The following is a 24,561-nucleotide window of genomic DNA, read 5'->3' on the forward strand; positions in this document are numbered from 1 at the left end:
TATTAATACCCTTCATGATCCAGCCATTCATCTGAACTTTAGAACAGTCTCTCTGCACAAATGAAATATAAATAGTTTTTAAATGTTAATGATATTTTAATAAGGAAAGATAACAATTCTATACAGGACAAGAAAGCTACTCATTAGCTTTATAATTCTAACATTTTAATTAGCAGCAGAAGTAAAAAGACACAGCTTTTTTTATTTTGTCTGGTTTTATTTTGCCCATAGGATGCTGTTACTCTTTCGGAGAGGCAGTTTTGTTTGTATTAGCATATCCTGTCAGGTGTCTAAAACCCAACTCATTACAGAGTTTTGCTAATCTTGAGAAATTCTGCTCATCTTTATTAAGAAATGCTCTCCCAGGAAAAAGACTCCCAAATAGAGAAATCCAACATTAGATGCAAAGCAGTGTAATTCCGCTCAAGATGGCCTGGAAGATGAATCCCATTCATGGATTTTAGCATCCATGAAATTGGAGGAATAAACATACCTTGAAAATGGTTTTATTTTCTTTTAGCAAGCAGGATAGTACTTTCTTGCTTTGCTGCTTCTTGAAAGTTTTTGGATCTTCAAATGGCATTAAAAGCTACAGAACGGAAAACAAAAACTGCAAGCAATTGCCCAGCTAATGTGTGCCTCAGATGCAAAGTCGGGAAAAAGTAGAACATCTTCAAAGAATGTAATCAGCTTGAAATGAGTGATTAAAATTCGATTATCTACCGGTGCAAATTTGTACAACAAATTGCTATCAGCCACGTACGGCCTAGGAACGTACTGGCTTTTTTCAAATCATTTTGACTTTCAATAGAAATAATAATCACAAAGACCTCAAAAAACATTTTTTCAGGTTTGTCAATGCCTAACATATATACTTTTCTGCACCATACATAAGCTTCAAGTAAATTCCCCTCTTAACATAATTATCCTTTTAGTATAAAACTTAAAAACCATTTTAGAGTAGCATTTTCAAAGTATATTCGTGGGATGATGATAATTGAGGTTTCTCAAAACAAGAAAATATTAAAACAAAGATCTGAATAAACTAAATTCTACGTTCAACAACATTCAGAAAACTCAGTAAGCAAAGCTAAAGAGTTTTCTTTATTGTTGGATGTCTTGCAGACCTTACTGGGTGAACATGCATTGTGAACCTCCATGAAGGAAACGGTTTTCCAATCTCATTTGACCAGTAAATCCTTTCTCCAGAAGTACCACAAGAGACTACTTTTCTGCAACATTTCCCTAATAGAAGCCATATTAAATATCTGTGACCAAATGGTAATTAAAACCATACAATCTTCATTGAGTTTTGCTTCTGTGTTTATTTCACTTCAGTTGCTATTAAAATACACTGCAGTGATTCAGGGAGAGCCATCTTAACATGATGTCAAGAGACTTCTAAACATATGGTCTGACCAGTTGGCTTAGATATAAGCAATATCGCTAATGTTGGAAGAAAATAGAAAATTTTCATGAGGTCCATTCTGACCAGCATTTTCACTGTTTAATTCCACAGTTCATCTCTTACCCACATCTACTTCCATTTTTTCCAACCAGATAATAAATTCCTTCTAGATAATTATTCTCAATCCAACTCTATTTGGCCCTAAAACTCTAGAACTCTTAATCTTAAATCACTCATTTAGTAACAAGATCCCAACATAACTCAAAGATGCATAAAGACAATGTTCTCATCTCTCCAGATCTACTAAAGTCCCTTTAATGTCACCACAGAATAACCCCTCTCTTCTAGAATATGACTAGATGGGCACTTAAATGCAGTTAACTTGTCTGTATCTCACTGGTTTTGTTGTTGATTTTTTTCTTTCTCTGAGATTTTAACTTTGAAATAATATAAGTCCTAAAAGGATGGGGATTTTGTATGTTACACTAATCAATATATCCACAGTGCCTAAAATACTGCCTGGCATATAATAGACAGTATAAAATATCATTGGGCGAATGAATTAATTTTAGAAAATAAATTCCCTTATATCTGTGATGTTAGAAACCTCTTCTATTACAAATAAAAGAAAAATTGGCAGAGGCAAGGGAGATTAGCCATTCTGATTTTACTCAACATCAGCTGGATCATTATTGAGTTCTCAGGCTTACATAAAAAATTCTGCCCTTTACAACTATAAATCTTAGGCCAACTAGTATCACCTTGCCCTTTGAAATACAAATAAAATTGGCTTTTGCCAACCAAAAGTGAAAGAGTATCTCAACTTCTCTTAAAATTCTTGGGGGCTTCCATCCCTCCTAGTCATCACTGGTGTCAGGTTCTTTCCTCTTAATTGGTTCAGTCTGTCTTGTTGTCCAATATATATTGTTCCTTTTCTTAACTGAATCACTCCATACCGGAAAGCAACTTGATTCTTTCAGTCTCCCAAACAGCCTATGATATAAGGCTATGTCTACAATTGACTCTTACTGGAGATTAAAGTTAATGAATGAGATTTACATCACAGCAGAATAAATGAACAAGAATTGAATACTCTATCTCAGCTCTTAAAATTCCTTTGGGCACCCCACTACAAAGAATGTGCAACTGGACATTCTTTTTACAGATTCCTGTCTTTTCATCAGGTCACCCTTCCCTGTCTTGCTACTTATTTCTTATGTGGAGATTTGAATGCAGAGATTAGCATGATTTTATCCCAAAGCTTTCTGAGAATTTAAATGAAAAATTCTCAACCAAACTCATTTTCAAACATAATTTTTCATCGTTGAACACTGTCTAACTCCACCTCTCCTCATACCATCTTCAGATAAATGGTCATCCAGGGCTCTGGGATAAAATTTGGGAATGGAATTCTGGAAGCATGAGACTTGTTTGGAGATAGATTTTTACTTGCCTCAGTTCTGATGGATGTGGAGCCATGGGGAAAACTGAGTCATAGTCAAGGTGGAACTTTTCAGAACATCCTTTAAATGTCCCATTTCTTTGGGAATTATTCCATTATAAAATCATGCAAAATTTTTCTAACATCATCTTTTTTCAGCCAAGTTTATTTTGCCTTATGAAAATATAGAAAAGAAAATTTGGAGTATGGAGAAAAATAAAAGAAAACAATTACCCTATTAGCCTACCTTCAAATAGGATCATATTAATCATTTTAGTATATTTTATTCCATTTTTTTCCATATAGAGCCCCTTTATGCCAAGTTGTTAAACCTTTTATGTAGATTCATTGACATATTCTTTTTCACTTACCTTAAACATTTTCATAACTGTTGTATTTTTAACATCTGCACAGTAGTTCATCAAGTAAATATAATCTACTTAATGATTCTCCAAGAAGAGATTTAGCTCCCATATTTTTTCATTAAAAATAATACTTCACTAAACATATTTGTACATAAAATTTGTTCAATATTTAAGATTGTTTTCTTAGGACTCATCCTCAGAACTGAAATTAGTAAGTTTAAAAATAAGAACATTTTTAAGGATTGTGATACTTATTGTCAGTTGCTTTTGAAAAGGTTTTATTATTTTTTCACATTATTGTGTTTAAAACTTTACTACTTCAGCTTTTTTTTATTGATCTGAACCAAATATTTGCTGCTACCAAGGCTGTTGAACTTGAGAATAACAGAGCTGACACAAAGCCTTTGAGTTTGGCATGAGGTCAGTGGAGGCTTCTGAATATCTTTCATCTTCCTCTGTTTGACTAGGATGATCGTTCTCCTGGTTACAGAACAGTCACCTTACAGGCTGTTTCCCAGTTACTAACAAAACATTGTACTTTTAAATGATGGTCTTTGGGGTCCATTGTTTATCTTTGCTGGGCTATACAATGATACAGTTTTCTTTTGTAACATATTTCTAATAGCAAAATTATACATATTTACTGTGAAAAACTGGAAAAATATAGAAAAGTGTAAGGAAGAAATTCTTAATTACTTATAATGCCACCAATTAGCAGTAATCTCTCTTAACACTCAATACATTTCCTTCTGAATGTATTGAAACACACGATGCTACATTCACAGCATTGCTAACAGCATATCGCAATAACCAGGACCATATTGTACAAAGACCTGCAATTCTGAGTTGTTCAGGTAACATTCTATGAGCCTTTCTCATGTCATTACATACCCTTTGAAAATATGAATTTAAAAGCATATAGTATTCCACAGTATGGATATACCATAATTTATTTAACAGTTCTGTTATTAGACATTTAACCTTTTTTCTTTTTCATTTTACATGGTCTTCTTGCATGTTAAGACATGTAATAAATGTCCTTGTACATTAATCTTTGTATGGAATCCTGATTATTACCTAAGGATAAATTCTTAGTGAAGAATTTCTGAGCCAAAGTTTATGAGCATTTTTAAAGGCTTTCAGTACAGACTCTCAAACTGTCCTTCAAAAGGTTCATACCAATCTACTTTCTGTTTTCTGTTACAAGAAGGACAACAGATGGCAAAAATGGAAAAAGTGAGTAAAAGATTATTGAAAATTAACTAATATTTATTAACACCCCACTATGAGCATTTGGGGAAGTAATTTATGCTAAAAAAAAAGGTAATACACAAAAATACATTGAGTCTGAAAAAAAAATTTAAAGCAAGCAATAAGAATTTCTTTAAATTTAAAAAATTAAACTAAATGAAGAGATGTTTCTTTATACACATTTTTGTTTTGAAATTCATTACAGTATGTAGCACTTTTCTTCCAAGTCATTTTTAATACTTTTTCCTAAAATTATTCTCAAAAAAATTTATATAATAAAACTAAGGGATCTTGATCTTTGTGGACAAAATTATACTGCTTAATACAATCCATTACAATAAGCAAAGTGAGTATAGCTCCAAAATGTATGAAATACTTTTAACATCTCAAGGATACAATTACATACAAGAACATATATTTTAATAAGAAAACAATCTTTCTTTTTAGAGAAATTAATAGCAAGGAAACTGCTATTTACCTAGAGCAACATTAAATGGTATAATCTGATTGAATCTAAGTTCATTAGCATGGAAGCTATAGTTTCGATATTGCACTAGGTTCTACTGGGTTATAGTAAGCCATCAGAGAGGTACGCATTCTGGTGAGACAAAACTGCACAAACAATAAAGGGTCCCACAATATAAAATCATATGCCAAAAGAAATGGCTCAAATATAAAGGGAAGAAGAAACAGGGTAAATTGCATATTTTTTAGTTCAAGACAGATAGTTAATTCAAATTATCCAGGAGTGAAGAATCTTTTGAGTACTGTGTTTTATAACTTTGGAAAATGTTTCCATGTGTATGTTTACTGTTCCCCTCAGGGTAGTCCACATATCAATCTAGCTACTATTCCAAACAACAACACATTATTCCTTTAGGCACTAACACCTTAAATTTCTCACTGAAAAAAAAAAATATGGATTAAAATAATTGTTGGACAGACTCAAGTAAAGCAAATAGTTGTGGTTTTCTTACTCAATCTGTAGATAATTTATAGAAAAAGATATCTTTACTAATACTGTAGCCAAGGTATGGTCTATTGCAGAGAGAATAGGAAGGTGGAGTAATCTATATTAACTATAGCTTTAGGAGTTTTAGAAACAGATAGATGCATAGTATCATTATATGCCATCCAGATATGTCTGTGTGCACATTTACTATAATACATATGTATCTACAAAGAGAAATGTGTTCTTCCAGTCATCAAGGATATACCCATTTTATACAAAATGACAGCTATCTAAATCATATGGGAATAAAAAAACCACTTATTACCTACACTGAAATTACTGCTGCAAAAGTCCTATGAATGTTCAGATTTACAGCTTCAACAAGGGCAGAAAGATGGATATACGAAATGAATACCACTACTGCTGACTGCCTAGGGGATGTTAATATGATCAAGGATCACAAACACTGATTAAACACAGGATTTCAGAGTCAAAGCAAACTTAGGGTGTACCATCCAAGTTAGGCATCTAGTCAGTGCATAATGGATCCTATAATGGAACATGCCTCTTCCTTTCTCACGATGGCAAAGCAGACCAAACCCAGTATCGGCCTCCATGCAGGTGGTTTATTTATAACAAAAGAAAGTAGTCAGTTGTGTAAAAACCCCAGAGCTTGCTCATTCTCACCTGTTAAAATTCGCTGAAGTCAGTTAAGAGTTGACCATGGTATTTGGGTTTGTTTTTTGTTTGTTTGTAAATAATGGTAAAATGGCGGATTCTCAGTAATCAATAACCTACAATTTTCAGTGTTTCTCTAATTGAAAATTCTCTTATCTACTTATTATTTTTGTACTTCCCAACAGCCTATTAAGCAGATTCTTTTAAACATGACTTTATTGCAAGTTTCTAATCTTGCTCATGACCTAGGCAATAAAGGTTTAGGGAATAGATTAGGCATTACAGCCTAAGATGCCACTTATTTCCTTAACCTATATTGACCATCTTTTTGCAGACAATTTATGCAAATATCAGTCTGGGGCCAAATGGACAGTAGGCCAAAGGTTTTTATGTATGGCTTCACTTCACTTGAAAAGCTGTTAAAAACTACTGATGCACAGGTTCTACCCGCAAAATACTCATGTAAGTGATGTGAGCTGGGGGTCTGAGTATCTCTATAAAATTTTTAAAACTCCCCTGTCAAATCTAATATGTACGTGGCTAGGAACTGCTGGTTTAGACTAAAGGTGCATTTATGCACACATAAACATAGGCAGTGAAAAAAAAAACAATTATTTATGAATAACTCCAGCTCAAGGACCTTCAAAAGCTATTTGCTTGTTTCTGGGAACTTAAAATAAACAGTATGTGTTGTCATTGGCATTACATTTGTATTCTCAGGTTGAAAGATACCCTGTATTAAAATCAATCAGAACACTTAGCATCCGTGGAGTATCCACTACACGTAAAACACCATGTGAGGTCACTCTGTAAGCTCCATCGTACTCAATCCTTATAATCCTCAGAGGTAAGTTTTATTACATCTATTTCACAGATTAGGAATTTGAGACTCAAGAGAGGTAAAACGATTTGCACTAAGTGAAACCAAAAGAGCTTAAAAAACAAATCCACATAGAACATCTTTCCCAACATCCCTCTCCTTTCCAATTCTACCTCTAATATCAGTAACAAAAACTAATTTGGCTTCATATCTACACATTGTAGACTCAAGTCAGCACAGGTCGGAGTGTGGGAACTGTCCTCCTCAACTAATTAATATAAAGAATTAAATGCTGACCCAATTGTCTGTATTCCAGCTTCAAAAAGATTTCAGTAATGGAGGCAAACTTTAAGAAAACATCCTCAAAACCTTATATTAACTGCTTTCTCTCCCTCTTGGAAGATGTGAATCCAAAATGAGATGCTTCCTGCCTGCTAAAGAGCAGTGGAAACAGAAAGATATTTGAAGCCATAAATATGCTTTGGGGTGATGGTTTACAGGATTTACTTGCACATAAATCACCTCAGAAACAGACTGAATCCCCATACATTTCCATACAATTTTCAGCTACTAATAAATAGCAACCCTGAGCAAAAACACAAGTTAAAAAGAAAAAAAAAAAAAAAGGTGAAAGAACCCAAGACAGTAGAATCCTTTACTATCAGTTGATACACAAAATTTGTTCAGATATAAAAATCTTTCCTCCAGGCTAAATGTTTCACCAGTCTACCTTCAGCTAAAGGGGATGTTTCACCCATAAAATGTCATGCAAATGAGTAGAAGATGAACCTCTTATGAGTAAAGCCCTTAGCACTGAAGTTATCAAATCACTTTTAGAGAGGTTGCATTATCAAGTTATCTCATTCCTATTTCACAAGAAATAGCTTTTCAGAAATCAGGATCAGGTTCATGTTTATTTTCTTCACAATCTCCAGTAACGAACCTCTTATAGAGTCGTTTTTAATATACTGGTTAGTGAAAAAAATATGTCAATGAACACTTTATCTTCAAATTTCAAGTGAAAGAGAAAATTTTCTAGTACTTATGAAAGAGTGATATTCTTCTATTCATACTTCTATTCAGAATTTTTCCAAAAAATTAATGCACCTTAGCACCTTATCTCAAAGTCAAAGAAATGAACTGGATTCAGGTTCAAGGAAACCATCTGGCACAAAATACTAATTCAATCCTTTTTTGCATGAATCATTAATTAAGTCATTAATTCATAGGAGAAAATACGTCTAAAACATTTATTCTCAATAATGTAAATTTCCTCATATTATTATGAAAACGCTTGTTAGGTTTTTTTTTTCTTTTCACTTTTCAATTGACTGCACTGACCCATGTACATGGACTCTGCATTGCACTTAATGAGAAATAACACCACAGTGGAAAGACTAACGAAGGAAGGGTCAAAAGTCTCATGTTCAACTCCCACATTTCTTGAGACCTGTACCTTGATCCAATGATGTAAGCTAATACCTCAATTTCCTCATCTCTCATATTCTGATATTAGGGCCAACCTGAGAAGACAACTCTGATAACAAAATAAAATAACATACAGGAAAGTATTTTAGAAATTGAAAACCCTATTTTCCAAAACATGATCGAAAGAAAATTGGTCCCATGAAGTAGTCTGTGAAAGAAAAGATAGTAGTCAAGTAAGTTTTGAAAATAAGATTCACAATTTATATTCAAAATTTTAATATTTTAAGAACTTCTATAGTCATAGTGAGGAAACTTTTTAGCAAAACTTTTAGCTCAGTATTTCCCCAACTAATGTGACCATGCTATCTTTTGACTGTGAGTGTTTTCTTTTACATGTGCAGCTATACAGTAGAACTTGAACGATGGTTTAGAGTACATTATAAAAAAATATTGTGATACTTTTAAATTAGGATTAATCTGGAGTGAAGTTAAATTTCAGTTAAATATATCATTAAAATTGTTTTATGTTCACTGATTAGCACAAAGATGATGCCCAAAATGTAATGACCAAATTTTAAACACATAAAAAATTCTGAGTTTAAGAGATGTGTTGATATGTGATTTCCCCATATCATCATCATTATGAGTGGTTATAAAAATAAATGGTTTTTTGTTCTAAACAATAATGACCCCAAAATGTTTCTTTTAATGGGGAAAATATTAATTTATTCACTAATCTTTCTAATCTCGCCAATCTTTTTTTATATAATCCCTATAAAAGAGAGAACAGCTCTCCCCTGCCACCACTCCAATACAAATCCACAGGGAAAAATCGGTCTACTCCTAGATGCAGAGTGGTATACCCAACAAGTAATGGGAAGAAACACTGGGTACATTCAGCTCAGCTCCACCCTCTCCTATTTGAGAACAGCCTTGCCTTTTAACAGCAGGGATTCTTCTCAGCTTACTCAGTCTTTCCTGGGCAGGCTGGCTGTATGGAGAAATGTACTGCCCTGACCACTAGATACATCAGCCAAATTCTGGGGTGTGAACATCACATGGATTTGGCTCTAACAATACATCACATCCTTACAGAGAGTTACTATCAAAGAGAGTTGATCTTTTGACCTCCAAATTCATTTTTTAATTTCTCAAACTGTTTAAAATCTGAGTAGAAAAAAATTAGCTATTTTGGGAGGCTCTCTTATAAACCCCAACAATCTCACAAATTCTCATCAAATCCTAAGTTAAAAAGAACAATAAAGTTATCTACTTGCTGCACAGAACATGCCCAGAAATGAGATACTCTTGGAAGAGAACATCAGCTTCACACTAATCTGATATTTTCAAGTTGAGCCTTCAAAGTACTTTGAACTGATCAGGAAAATTCTTTAAAAAAATATCTATATATCTACATATTACGTGAAGAGGTCCAGGACAGCCGCCTCCCCCACCAAATGTGCCATCTTGGCACACAGATTTTTTTAAGCTGAAGGCAATCCAGACTCTGGGGGCTCAAGAGAAACTTTTGCCCCTCTCTTAACTATACAGAAGAATCTCAATTGTAAGTCCTTCCAAAATAAGGGTTACTAGTAAAGATAAATTTTATCTGAGTGACCCATCTGTATGGCAGGGCAAGGATCTAATTACCAAACATCTGCTCTTCTCTTACTGTCCTGTGAATTACATTCCTTTCTTCTGAAGTTCCAGACACCAACTCCCTTCTCCTTAGTTCAGGAGGACATATATACCTTTTTTTTCTAGACTGTCTTTGGAATTTCCATGTCTTTGTGGATTCTCCATATGTATGCTATTAAATTTTATTTTCTCCTATTAATTTGTCTTATGTCAATTTGATTCTTAGTCCAGCTAGAAGGACCTTTAAGGGGACAAAAATTCTTTCTCCCCGACACTAGATATCTAAATATATTGATATAGAGGTATAGAGAAAGAGCTCAGTAAGGTCACTTTTTTCCTATAGAAATATCTTCAGTCTGAGCTCCCCAAAATCCTTTGTTTTTTGTCCTAGAACCAAGGTCGATTGCCTTAATTAAGGTTCCTAGTTAGTGTCATGGCTTTCAGAGAATGCTCAGCTTATTTTTATGCTGTTTCTAATCCCATGTGTAACAATTACATCTGCTGACCTATAAACCCCGAATTGTCTTCCTTCTTTCTCAATCTCATTTCTCTACTTCCCAAATAAATACTCAAACCCTTGTTGCAAGATCTGCTAGAGGGTGAACATGCACTAGAATGCCTTCCCAAGCTATCTACAGGCAAAATATCTTCTTTCTTTGCCAGGGTTAGTAAGGTATATTGCTTTGCCAGGGTTAGTAATGTATATTTTGGGGCACCTTGGTGGCTTAGTCGGTTAAGCACCTGCCTTCGGCTCAGGTCATGATCCCAGGGTTCTGGGTTTAAGCCCACATCAGGCTCCCTGCTCAGCGGGGAGTCTGCTTCTCCCTCTCCTTCTGTCACTCCCCCTGCTTGTGCTCTCTTTCCCTCTCTCTCTCAAATAAAATCTTTTCAAAAAAAAAAAATTAAAAACCATATTATATCATGCTTATATTACATATTATATTATACTATACAATATTATAGTACCAATAATAGGATATAAGTTACTTTTACCCCTCTACAATGTGTCAACTCTTTTTTTAATTCAATTTTTGGAGAAAGAGAGAGAGAGCACATGCAGGCACACAAGAGGGAAAGGGCAGAAAGACAGAGAGAATCTCAAGCAGGCTTCACCTTCATTGCAGAGCTCGATATGGGGTTCAATCTCACAACACTGAGATCATGACCTCATGACCTGAGCTGAAATTAAGAGTCCAACACTTAACTGACTGAGCTACCCAGGTGCCCCTACAATGTGTCACTTCTTAAAAACATTGATCTTAGTGCTTTTAGAACCTAGTAAGATGCCTGGAACATTGTATATACTCAGTAATTATTTGTTAGATGAAATTTTAAAAATATAACTGCAAAAAGGCAAAACTATGGAGACAGTAAAAATATCAGTGGTTGCCAGGAATTGAAGAAGTGGAGGAATAAATAGGCAGAACACAGAAGATTAAGGCAATAAAAATACCCTGTATGATACCATGATAGTAGATATATATCTTTATAACATTTGTCCAAAACCATAATATATATAACACCAAGAGTGAATCTTAACATAAACTATGGACTTTGGATGATTACAATGTATCAGTGTAGGTTCATCAATTGTAACAAATGCACCACTCCAAAGAGGAAGGGATGTTATGTATGTGTGGGGATAGGGGAATATGGGAAATCCCTGTACTTTTCCTTCAATTTTGCTGTGAACCTTTAATTACTATTAAAAAAAAAGCATTCATAAAAAAATTTTAAATACAACTGCAATAATTAAAGAGCCTAGTGTTTGAATTACTATTTGATCTCAATACTTTTTTTTTTTTTTTGAGAGGGAGAGAGAGGGCAGGAAGGGGGAGAAGGAGAGAAAGAGAGAGAAAGAGAGAGAGAATCTTAAGCAGGCTCTATGCTCAGCACAAAGCCCTACATGGGGTTGTATCTCACAATCCTGAAATCATGACCTGAGCCAAAATCAAGAGTCAGACACTTAACTGACTGAGCCACCCAGGTACCCCATGATCTCGTCAAATACTTCTAATAAAGTGAGGAATCATTAACATGTAAAAAAAAAAAAATTATATGTATTTTCTGGGTAAAGCTAAGCAGTGGCTGAAAAATAGAATACTATGCCAAAATTATAATGCTTTCCTAGTTAAATCTCTGGTATTTCACAAACCAATTATTTTTATGTGAAAATCCATATGTTTCTTAAAATAGGTCTTTAAATTCAATTTATGCACTTAAGGTGAAAAAATATTAAAAAATATAGTTTATCTGATTTTCATAGCATTAAAGATTTTTATTTTGCACATTATGCCCTAGTAATGCTAAAGTAGGCTATGTACATGTTCCTATTCTAATATAGTCAGACGCTAGAGTAAATAGTCATCTTGAGGGAGAAAAAAAGATCCTCAAGTCACAACCCTAGTTGTGTCAAACCTCCACCATTATTAGTGGGTATTTAGTATAAATGTTATAGCATGGCCCCTTGATTCAGAATAAGGGTATAGGGGCAGTCGTTAAGCTCAGTCGTTAAGCGTCTGCCTTCGGCTCAGGGCGTGATCCCGGCGTTGTGGGATCGAGCCCCACGTCAGGCTCCTCTGCTATGAGCCTGCTTCTTCCTCTCCCACTCCCCCTGCTTGTGTTCCCTCTCTCGCTGGCTGTCTCTATCTCTGTCGAATAAATAAATAAAATCTTAAAAAAAAAAAAAAGAATAAGGGTATAAATAAAATGCAAGTGCATTTTTAAATGCTAGAAATTCAGATACTACTGTATAACGTTATGTATCTAGGCCATCCCAATGAAATATTTCATGTACGTTATTTGGAATAAACTGCTTATATCACCTTCTTCAAATACAAACTCAGAGATTCTCCATATATTTAGTTTTTAATTTTTAAAAATTTATTCTGCTTTAACTTATTCATTTTTTTAGTATAGTTGACACACAATGTTACATTAGTTCCAGGTATACAACTTAATGATTCAATTTCTCTATATCCTATGCTGTGCTCCTCACAAGTGTACCTACCCTCTGTCCCCACACAATGCTATTAAAATACCACTGACTATATTCTCTACACTGTGCCTTTTATTTCCATGACTGATTCGTTCCTATAGAATTTAATGAAAGCATCAGAACAAACGTAAAGTGTAAAGGTGATTCAGAAGAAAGCATATTCTACAAGGAACCAAAATCTTCAAACTAGCCTTTACTTCTCCAGATCAGTCAACTAGAGCCAGAAATATAATTTCTCAAAATATATGATGAGGTAACCTTCTGGAGCAGAGTCATTCATGAAGGATCTGAAACCTGAAGCCTATCTGTGGAAAACACTCTCAAAAGTTGGAGCTAAAAGTTTTTTACTGAAGGAGAATATGAGTAACACATCATAGTACTGACTGTATGGCTGTTTTTAAGGAACAGTATAAAAATAAATCCAGAGGTAAGTCAATGATAAAGGGATAAAAAAAAAGTACACTATAAAAATGCTAATCAAAAGAAAGGTGGAGCAGCTATATTAATTTTTTAAGTGTACTTAAGATTCCAGAATATTACTAAGACCATAGAAGGATATTTCATAATGAAAAAGTTTTAATTTTTCAGGAAGACACAACATCCTAAATGTGTATGTACCTAATAATTGAAATTCAAAATACATGCAGCAAAAAAACAGTAGAAATGAGAGACAAAATAGATAAAACTAAAATTAATAGTTTCAGGCTTCAATACTCTTCTATCAGCAATGGAAATAATAAGTACACACAAAATTGGTAAGAATACAGAATACTTAAATAGTGTCAACAAATTTGGCAGAACTGACATCACACAAATTCTTGTCAAGTGCATGTGAATCATACACTAAAATAGACCATACGTTGACCCATAAAAGAAATCTCAGCAAATCTATAGAGATTGAAATTATGTAGGTATATTCTCTGACTACAACTGGGTTAAAGTAAATATCAGTAACAAAAAGATGTCTGAAAAATCCACAAATATTTGGAAATTGAACATATTTCTAAATATACCAGGGGTTCAAAAAAGTAACAAGGAAACCTAGAAAATATATTGAAATAAGAAAAAATGAAATCAAAATATCAAAATATAAAGACATAGAGATCAATGGTACAAAATAATGTCTAATAGTAGACCTCACATATACTTTCAATTAATTTTTGTAAAGTTATCAAAATAATTCAACAGGGAAAAGGTAGTTATTTCAATAAATGTTGCTGGAAAAACTGTATGTTCATTTGGAAAAAATATTTCAACTCTTACATTACCTCACACCACACACAAATGCTAACTTCGAATGCATCATAGATCAAAACAAAAAAAGCTAACACTCTAACACCTCTGGAAAAAAATAAAGAGTAGACAAAGATTTCTTAGGCAAGATACCAAAATTCATTAACCATAAAAAATGATATACTGGATTCTGCTCTTCTAAAGACACTATTAAGAAAATGAAAGGCAAGCTAAGACTGAGAGATATTTGCAGTACATATATCTGACAAAGGCTTGTGATCACAAAATATAACTTCTACAACTTAATCATTTAAAAATGGGGTAATGTCAGCAGACACTTCAAAAAAGAAGATATATAAGTAGCAATAGGCATCTGAAAAGATACCCAACATCAAGAGGGACCCTGAGGGAAATGCAAATTGAAATTAAAATCATACCCACTAGAATTGCTAAGAGTAAAAAGAATGACAATACCTAGTATTGGGGAAGACATGGGAAAACTGCAACTCTTACAGACTATTGGTGGGAATGTAAAATGTATAAAACCACGTTGTAAACCAGTTTGTTCTTTTTTCTTAAAGGTAAACATACCTTTATCATATAACCCAGCAATTTTACTCTAAGGTATTTAACCAGAAGAAATGGAAATGTAGGTCCATACGAAGGTGGTTCACAACTGTTCAAAGCAGCTTTATTCAAAATAGCTAAAAATTGGAAGCAACTGAAATTTCCATCAACAGGTACGTGAATAAGCAACTTGTAGTATCTCTACACAATGGATTACTACTTGGAAATTAAGAGAAAAAAAAAACTATTGAATCATAGAACACACAATGAATCTCAAAAAAACATAATGCAGAGCAAAGGAAGCCAGGCAAAAAGAGTACACACTGTATGATTCCTTCTATATGAAATTCTAAAATAAGAAAAAATAATGTCTAGTGATAGAGGGCAAATTAAGTGGTGGGAAACTTGACTAAAGGCATGAGGGAATGTTTTAGAGTGAACTATACACCTAAAAGTGTTGCACTTCATTCTATGTAAATTATACATCAAAAATGTGATTTTAATTTATATTCATAAAATATATAATTTTACATTTATGATTGAGAGCATGTGTCATGATCAAATAAAAGTTACAATTTACATTTGTTTTAATGTGGATTTTGCAGAAGCATTTCCTGAGACAAAGATTTGAATGAAAGTAGTTTATACTGGAAATGATTATAGGAGGCATCAGAAATGGAGTGAAGAAATGAGGGAGGGAAGGGAAGAAATTCAATAAAATGTGCTCCATTAAGCAAATTATTACTGAGGGGTTTGGCAAACAAGTGTACAACTCACACATATACAAGTTATCCCACCTGAAGATCAGTGGTTGAAGGCTACTCTGGTCATTGTTGGAAGCTTGTGCCTGGGTCCCTGCAGAGCATTATTTCCTGGACACTTCTCACCTGCTGTACAGGTAGCATAGCAGGGGCAAGTAGACAGAGAGCATTCTGGAAAAGAAATGCAGGGGCTGGCAGTTGGAAGTTGAATACAGGCTGAAGTGCTGAGGGGAGTAGAGACTTGAATGGGACCCTGTCAGTGCCTGCTACAACATTACCAGAAAACACCCAACAATTCAATACACTGCTGATTCAGAAAGGTTAGCCATATAGATAGGAGAGTTAAAGACAACTTAAGATCCTTTATAGTTTTATTTCCACTTCGTTTTCAAGGCCAACACATTTTTTTTACAACAATAAAGACGTAAGCCACAGGAACTGACCACAAACTTGATATTCAGGTTTACACCATTCGAATATGATGGAAAATGTAAATATCATCAAATGTAGTCATCATTCAATTAAATACACATCGATGTAAAGAGAAGAAAAATAGGAACACAAGTTAGAAATATTCTAATTATTCTTTCCTGCAGTGGTCTCTACTTGGCAAAGAAATACATCTTCCCCCATGATTAATCACTAACAGCAATATATTTAGGGATAAATATGGTATTTAAGACACTTAACTGTTATAACTACCAAACTATTATTATGCAACAGAAGAACACTAAATGTTATCTGAGAATTCTAAGAGAATTTAAATTCGCACATAATGAAGTGGAACAATTAGATGCGTTATTACTTTGTTTTGTTAACAACTTGAGGAAATTTAACATCAACCATTAGAGCCATAACTGTCTGTTCAACCTCCAAATATATTTAAATTTCTAGATGAATATGAATTCTACACATTTAATCTCCAGGCGCAATACTTTTGAATCAATTATCCCACTACAGTATATCTAAATGGATTAAATACATTAGCCAGTGCACAGTGACATACCCAACTACACAATCGATTCATTCTTTTCTACCCATATGAATTAATATAGCATTTCCATTTTGTGATTTGTAGATTCCTTCTCAGTTTTCAAAGTTTTGATTGCACATTTTTAAAGAAACTGAGTTCTGTCTAATGTTAGTACTCAGATTTTGAAACTTTTTTGTACATTAACAGATAATTGCCTTTTTTGTACATTAACAGGTAATTCCAGTGCCAACACCTGATTTTACAGTATGTCTCAAATATGTTTCTAGACATTTTAGGATGAGGTAAATACTTAAAAAATTTATATTATTATTTGTTCAATTTTTATTCAAAGGTTTAAGAGACATTAAAAATGGTCTTTCTTTTCTAGCCACATTAAAATAAGTTTTAAAGTTGCAGATAGTTAAGTATAAAATAGATACACTTTCAAAGTAATCTTACAAAACATCTTTCAAAATTTCCTTTTATTGATTGATAACTTTGGCTCCACCCATCAGATCACAATTCCTTGTCATCCAATTTTGTTGTTCCTGAACTTATTTACTTTGAAAACTTTTTAAATATGATGGAAAATAGGATCTCTCTTCCAAGAAAAAGGAATATACATATAATTTGGGGAGTATCTTAGCCTCCATAAAAGCCAGCTCTGGAACCCCTGCCCTATTTGCAGATTATATGTAGGTCTGCTTCGACATGAGTTGAGTATTGTGGGTTTAAAATTGAACATGAAGAGATTTACATGTTATACTTTTCTATTTACTTTTTCCTTCTAATTTACATAAAAGCAATTTTTCTCTCAAATTTTCAACAATGGATTGATATAAAGTCTTATACTATGTGAAAGAGTTCCTTGTACATTTTTTAAAAGCAATGCCTAAAGAAACTATGCAAATCTCGCAATGCTTCTAAGAACAATAAAAGTAACTGTCAGAATGGACTAAAAGCAGATATACAGATTTTAAAATATAAAATCAATTCTTTCCCTTCCATGGGTTCCAAAGAAATAGAGCAAACTTGTTAATAGAGATCAGAAGGTATGTGTATATCTGTAACTTCCAGTGAATTGAAAAGTTGTAAAATATGTTTGTTTATAGAGCATCTGCTTTTATATGTTACCTGAATACAAAAAAAAAAAAAAAAAAAGGCATCATCGACTCCTCTCTTTCACATATCACAACCAGTCCAACAGTCAACCCTAGGCTCTACCTTTGGAATATATCCAGAATCTAATGATTTCTCACTGCCATTACTGCTACCATTATGGTCTAAATCTGAGCCTTCATCACCTCCTACCTGCATTATTACAGCAGCTTCTTGCCTGGCATCCCTGCTTCCACTCTTCCCCCAAATATTCCATTCTCCATAGTTTGGTCAGAGTGGTCCATTCAAAACATAAGTCACATCTTATCATTCATCTGCCCTAAACCCTCACATTCATTCATCAGTAAAGTCGAAATCCTGCTTCCTTTCTTAGCTCATCTGCTAAGATTCTCTCCAGTGCTCACTCTGCTCCAGACACTCTAGCTAGTTTGCCTTTGCTTAAAAGAATACCAAACAAACCCGTGATTCAGGTATTTATGATTGGTTTTCCCTATCCATGGAATGTTCTTGCCCTAAATATCCATATGACTAGCTCTCTCACTTCCTTCAAATATCACATAGAAGAGCCACTTTTCTAAACCAGCAATATAAAAAATAAAAATTAAATTAAAAAAACCAATAAACCTCTGCACCCTCTCTCTGCTTTGTCTTCATAGCACTTATTACACCAGACATACAATGTATTTATTAGGTGAGTGCTATCTTCTCCCACTAGATTCTAAGATACATAGGGCATGGACCTTGTCTATATTATTCACTGCTGTATTCTTAGGACCTATACCAGTGCATGATACATAGTAGGCATTGCGTAAGTGTGTGTCAAAGAATAAGTGAATACCTGTGTGAAAAGCTACAAAGATGACTCAGTACCACTGCCTCTCAGCCTCCTTGATGTGTCCCACTCCAGAGGCCCTGGAGCCACCTCCTTGGAAATTTAGGGATTCTTGGGACATATTTGCAAATCATGACTCTAGTCTAGAAACATTATTTTGCAGATACATAAGTAGCAGTTCTCAGGGAGAATGGGGAAAGTATAATTGGGAGTGTGATGAAAAGAGCATTAGACTTGAAGCCTGATGAATTAGGTTCAGTCCTATTCTCACTGAAGGGCATTTCCCTTGACAGGGCCCTATAAGATACCCTAAACATTCTATTCCTTTTATTGTGTCAGTATTTGAAATCAATTTGTGCATTTAGCCATGAACTATAAAAAATAGAATGAAAAGGGAGGAAAAAAGAATGATTAAAGGTGTGAGTTGAGATGCCTGGGTGGCTCAGTTGGTTAAGCAACTGCCTTTGACTCAGGTCATAATACCAGGGTCCTGGGATTGAGCCCCGTATCGGGCTCCCTGCTCAGCAGGGGGCCTGCTCTCCCTCTCCCTCAGCCTGCTGCTCCCCCAGCTGCTTCTCTCTCTGTGTCAAATAAAATAAAATCTTTTAAAAACTAAAATAACAAAAAAAGGTGTGAGTTGAAAACACCATTTATCTTCTACCTATCTCTTTTGTGTGTCTATAATTATCCCTTTAATCCAAAACTATTATTTATAAAGATTATTTAAGCCAATATAAAGTTAAGGATTATAGTGGATGGAAAACATCATAAAGGTCACAAATCTTCTTTGTTTTAATAGATTCCTTTGCCCTTAATGTACTTATTTCCATATTAAAACTTCCCTGTTTCAGAATCAGTGTACTAACATCGCATCTTCTATATACTATACATCAAGAAATTCTATCAAATGAGTAAAATAGTATCTAGCAGATGTTAATTTCAAGTCACATAATCAACTGTGGAATAAATGTAATTTTACCTGTCTATAACCTAATTTTTATCTTAAGCCCAAATTCTACCATATGGAGAACACTAAAATCTCAGCCAATTGAGGCCAATTTCAATCTATCTAGGGGTTCTCCCAACCTGTTCCCAAGGTTGCATAAAACTCATGGGGCATGTATAATGCCATGGTGTTGGCAGGAGATGGTACCTGATTCCCATTCGTTATCAGCCCACACTGGCCTCCCCTGGGACACCCGTCCCATCTGGGCTCCAGCAGCCAGTGCTGGGTAGATTGTTCCTGCATACTATACTTCTCTCCACCTCAAGGCCTTGTGGCTACACTGGGCTCTGCCAAGTTTATGACACTCTTGGACATAACAGAAAACTTCCTGCTGTTCTCATGACACTTTTTATACCCCATTCTCGATGGCCTAGATATTCCATACAGCCATCTCAACTCTGAAGCAAGTTTCCTGCTTCCCCAGATTCCATCCCAAAGCGAGAAACTTCTGCTCTCAGATCCTCAAACCCTGAGAGCACAAGCCTTTTTCCCAGATACACACTGGCATTCAAAACCTTGCCTCCAATAATGAATTCCTTTTCTTCATAGTGTGAATAAGAAGCACCTATTCTGAGTGGGGGTCATGAGTGAGGAGGGAACTGACTCTGTATGACCTTAACTTTCCCCAACAAACTCTATTAGACAGAACATACAATTTGTGCTCTAATGTTCCAAGGCCTCCCTTTTGATATACATAACTCAAGCCAAAGGAAAACAAAGCAACTAACAAAGATACTCTTTTGGTCAAACCCAGTAGCTCTGCTAAATTTTTGAAAATAAATTTGTAGGAGCAGCAGAGGCCTGAATGTGGGAAGCTAGAGTTGCCTAAGTCGAGCAAAGCCCACATGGTCCAGAGAAGTAAAGTAAGAAATGTGCACCTGCACCCCAATGTTCATAGCGGCAATATCCACATTAGCCAAACTGTGGAAGAAGCCAAGATGTCATTCTACAGGTGAACGGATAAAGAAGATGTGGCATACACACACACACACACACACACACACACACACACCCACAGGAATATTACTCGGCCATCAAAAAGAATGAATACCTATCATTTACATCGACATGGATGGAACTAGAGGGTATTATCCTAAGTGAAATAAGTCAATCAGAGAAAGACAGTTATCATATGGTTTCACTCATATGTGGAATATAAGAAATAGCACAGAGGATCATAGGGGAAGGGAGGGAACACTGAATGGGAAGAAATCAGAGAGGGAGACAAACCATGAGAGACTCATGACTCAAGGAAACAAACTGAGGGTTGTGAAAGGGAAGGGGGGGTGGGGTAACCGGGTGATGGGTATTCAGGAGGGTACATGATGTGAAGAGCACTAGCTGTTATATGCAACTAATGAATCATTGAACACTAAACCAAAAACTAATGATGCACTATATGTTGGCTAACTAAATTTAAATTAAAAAAAAGAAAAAAGTGTGTATGGAGGCTTGAATGCACTTACATAAAAAGGTCCTGCATGAATAAAATCTAACTGATATCAGAGAAAGAAAAGAGAAAAATCTATGAAAATAAATTTAAAAAGGAAAATAAAGAACTCCACTTGTAAATGCAACTACTCCCTTAGTTTTTTATAACTTATGTAAAGTAAAATATTATACATATTTTAGACTTGAACACAAGTTTTATTTTAATGATAAATTCAATTTTCCCTAAAATTTGGGAAAAAATGAAAAGGTAGATATTAGGCTCAGTTAACAATGAAGGAAGAGTTCATAAATTACATTATAACATGGTAAAATTTGAGAAGGACTCTAGTTAAACCAACGAAATATAACTTGCCTTCATATTGTGCTTTCTCTTAAAGAAAATGTTAATTTTGAACATGAGCAAAACATGAGTAAGAGAAAAAACTGGAACAAGTATCACTGTTAATAGTCAGAGGGCCAGGGGACAACAGGCAAAAACATTAAGATTACTCTAATTCCTGTTTTGTGTATAAAGCTGGGTCTCTAAACAACTTGAGGAAGTAAAGCAAGAAAATGGCTATAATTTGTTGGTGCGTTTGTTCTGAGTAAGATATGGCAAAGGAATAATGAAACGTGTCCGGAAAGATTGAGCAATCCTTCCAAATCCTCCTATCCACTTAAACTTTATAAGTTTAATACCATCAAGTGTTTTTGTTTTCCCTTTGTGAAAAAACCTAATCCAAAGCCTCTAATAGCAGAAGGTCAGAATGACAAATTATGAAAAGGCACAGAGTTGACTGAAAATCGTATTAAAAGGACTTATTTTTTAGAAAAAACCTAAAGCCATGTTGTTGAAAATTTCCTAAACATACAGTAGGATTTCCCTGAAATGAGATTCCCATGCAGAGGCTGGGTAATTCAAAATTACATTATAGCTCTATTCGTCCCTGACCAACAAATTTCGTACTCATCAAGCTCAAAGACACTTCTGGCCCCAAATCAAGAATGATTTCACAAAAGGCGATTTAGAAAACCACACTGGCTACCATGCAGATTGGCACAGACAAGCCATTTCTGCCCGAGCCAGGGCCAGGACTGAATTTGCCACAGGATTCTGAGGTATCCTTCAGCTTTTGTTGAAGAACAAATGGATTATATGAATTTTCATGTCTTTTCCATGTAATATACTCTGCCTATGTTCATATTAAATGTGCTAATTTTGCATGTATTTGTTTTGCAATTTGAAAAACAAACCAAAAAATGGAATAATTAACAGTTTAAAAAGTCAGGCTCTGGAGTCCTAGAGACAGGAAGGACTCCTAGATGTATCACTTAAAGAGTTGTGCCACTTTGGGGGCGCCTGGGTGGAGCAGTCAGTTAAGCGACTGACTCTTGGTTTCAGCTCAGGTCCCGATGGATCTCAGGGTCGTGAATCAGGACCGTGAGCCTGAGCCCTGCGTCTGGCTCTGGACTCAGCATGGAATCGGCTTGAGTTTCTCTCTCCGTCTCCCTCTGCCCCTCCAGCTCCTGCTTTCTCTCTCTCTCTCACGTTCTCTTAATTAATTAATTAAATCAAAAGAAAGAAAGGAAAGAAAGAAAAAAGAGTTGTGCTACAGGACAAGTTAATTCACGTCTCCGGGTCTCAGACTCCTCATTGCAGCAGGGGCCCTGACCAGAGGGCTGTAAAGCATAAATGAGGGAGCGCATAGAAACTTCTCAGCAGAGTAAACGGCTCATCTTTAAGTGTTCAATAAATATTAGCCATTACAAGGGACGTGCACCCCCTTCTCTTTGGGGTGAAGGGAGCAGTAAGAGAAAATAACATTTGCTTACCTCTCTGAAAAAGTTCCCGGGCAGGGTCCGATTCAGATGGTGACATAGGAAGCTCCTGAACTCTCCTCCGCCCACAGTCACTGAATTACAGCCGCATATGGAACAATGTCCTCTAAAAGAACCCTAAAAAGTAGCAGAGCCTCGCCTTCACACTGAGGAGAGCAATGCCACTCTGAAGAAAGGAGAGGCTCACACACAATCTCACTATAAAGCCTACCCCGGGCACTGTGAGCGACAAACCAGAAGGAATGCAAAACCTGGGGCTTCTCTCTAAGGAGCTAAGTTTCCTACCTCACATCGGGCACCCCAACTTTTAACACCTACCCTGAGAGACGAGCCTCCCAGACATCTAACTTCCAACACCACCAGGCTTGCCCCTGCGAGACCCACAAGGCTGTGCGAACTGAGGAGCGGCTCTTAAAGGGCCCGTGCCCAGTCTCACCTGCTCCACGGCCCAGCACAGAGGGAGCCGCGTGAAAAGCGCCCAGATTCTATGCGAAAGAAGCTCGTTTGCTAATTTTAAAGCCCTGGGCTGAGAGGCGGAGATACTGCCTGGGATGGAGGCTAGTGGGAGCCATCTTTACACTCTCCCTCCGCCTTGTTGAAGCTGGCGGGCTCCATCTTTTCTTTCTTTCTTTCTTTCTTTCTTTCTTTCTTTCTTTCTTTCTTTCTTTCTTTCTTTTTCTTTCTTTCTTTCTTTCTTTCTTTCTTTCTTTCTTTCTTTCTTTCTCTTTCTTTCTTTCTTTTTCTTTCTTTCTTTCTTTCTTTCTTTCTTTCTTTCTTCCTTTCTTTCTTTCTTTCTTTCTATGAAACTCAAAAACAAATGGAGACTAGCCTTAAAAAATCCCTGAAGACTTCCAATTATGGAATGAATAAGTCACAGGAATAAGAGGTACAGCATAGGAAATATATTCAATGATATTAATAGCATTGTATGGTGACTAATAGTAGCTACACAGCTAGCAAGCGTAGCCTGACTATAGACTTGTTAGGTCACTGTGTTGTACGCCTGAAACTAATGTAACATTGTGTATCAGCCATATGTCAATTAAAAAAATTCCCTGAGCAGACAAAAGCAGTTTAGTCATACAAACAAAGCTTACTTTAGCTTATTTTGCAAGACTAACCTATCCTGAGTCATTTCTTCCTAATGCCTCTGAAAATCATAAGCAAAACCTAAACTGCTTCCCAAAATTGATATGAGGTAACCACTAACCAATTCCCTATCATTTAAGAAAATTTGAATACCAATCTGTGAAGAATAAACGGTCACTGCCTTGTCAGTAAGTACATAAGCTGCCTTATAACAATATACCCCTGAGCCTCACTCCACATTTTGGTTTAAGTGTTCCTAATTTGCAAACTTTTTGGTGTGCACATAATAAACTTACTAATTAACACTTCAGTAATGCATTGTTTTTACTTCTGTTATTTCTGAACTTTTGACAGTTCAAGGCATCAGAAATGGTATCCAAAGAAGACCTTTCAATGACTCCAAAGCCAGCGAGCAAAAAGGTGCCGGTATCCACAGAGCCCATTCAGTTCACTGCTCTCTTGCTGACCCTGGAGTTTGAGGGTAAGCCTCTTGGACTAATGCCCTCTTTGCATTTTGAGCTCTCCAACTTTATTATGCATGACTGTGTTTTGTTTATTGAATTTTCTTTATAAGTCACCGTATTCTATTTAAAAGTGGGAAAAATACATGATTTGGAATAGCTGTGTTTTGGAATAGCTATTAAGGAACAGGTCATCTCATATTAAAGACGTCCTAAGGAATCTAAAAGCAAAGATGGACTCCACCTAGTCTAAAACACTTTCTTCACCTCT

At 35.3% G+C, this 24,561-nt stretch overlaps 1 long non-coding RNA gene across 2 annotated transcripts in view; it reads right to left on the minus strand.

Annotated features, from left to right (window-relative positions):
- The window catches only part of LOC148110406 (uncharacterized), a 335,550-nt gene extending 312,383 nt beyond the window's left edge, over window positions 1-23,167 (minus strand). For both annotated transcript variants that reach the window (XR_015723754.1, XR_015723753.1), the window contains exon 1: window positions 22,735-23,167. This is a non-coding gene — a long non-coding RNA (uncharacterized LOC148110406). The remainder of the gene's footprint in view (window positions 1-22,734) is intronic.
- Window positions 23,168-24,561: the final 1,394 nt, after the last annotated feature.

Source organism: Ursus americanus, chromosome 3 (genome assembly GCF_024610735.1).
Source record: "Ursus americanus isolate L20-20 chromosome 3, mUrsAme1.1.p, whole genome shotgun sequence".
NCBI lineage: Eukaryota > Metazoa > Chordata > Mammalia > Carnivora > Ursidae > Ursus > Ursus americanus.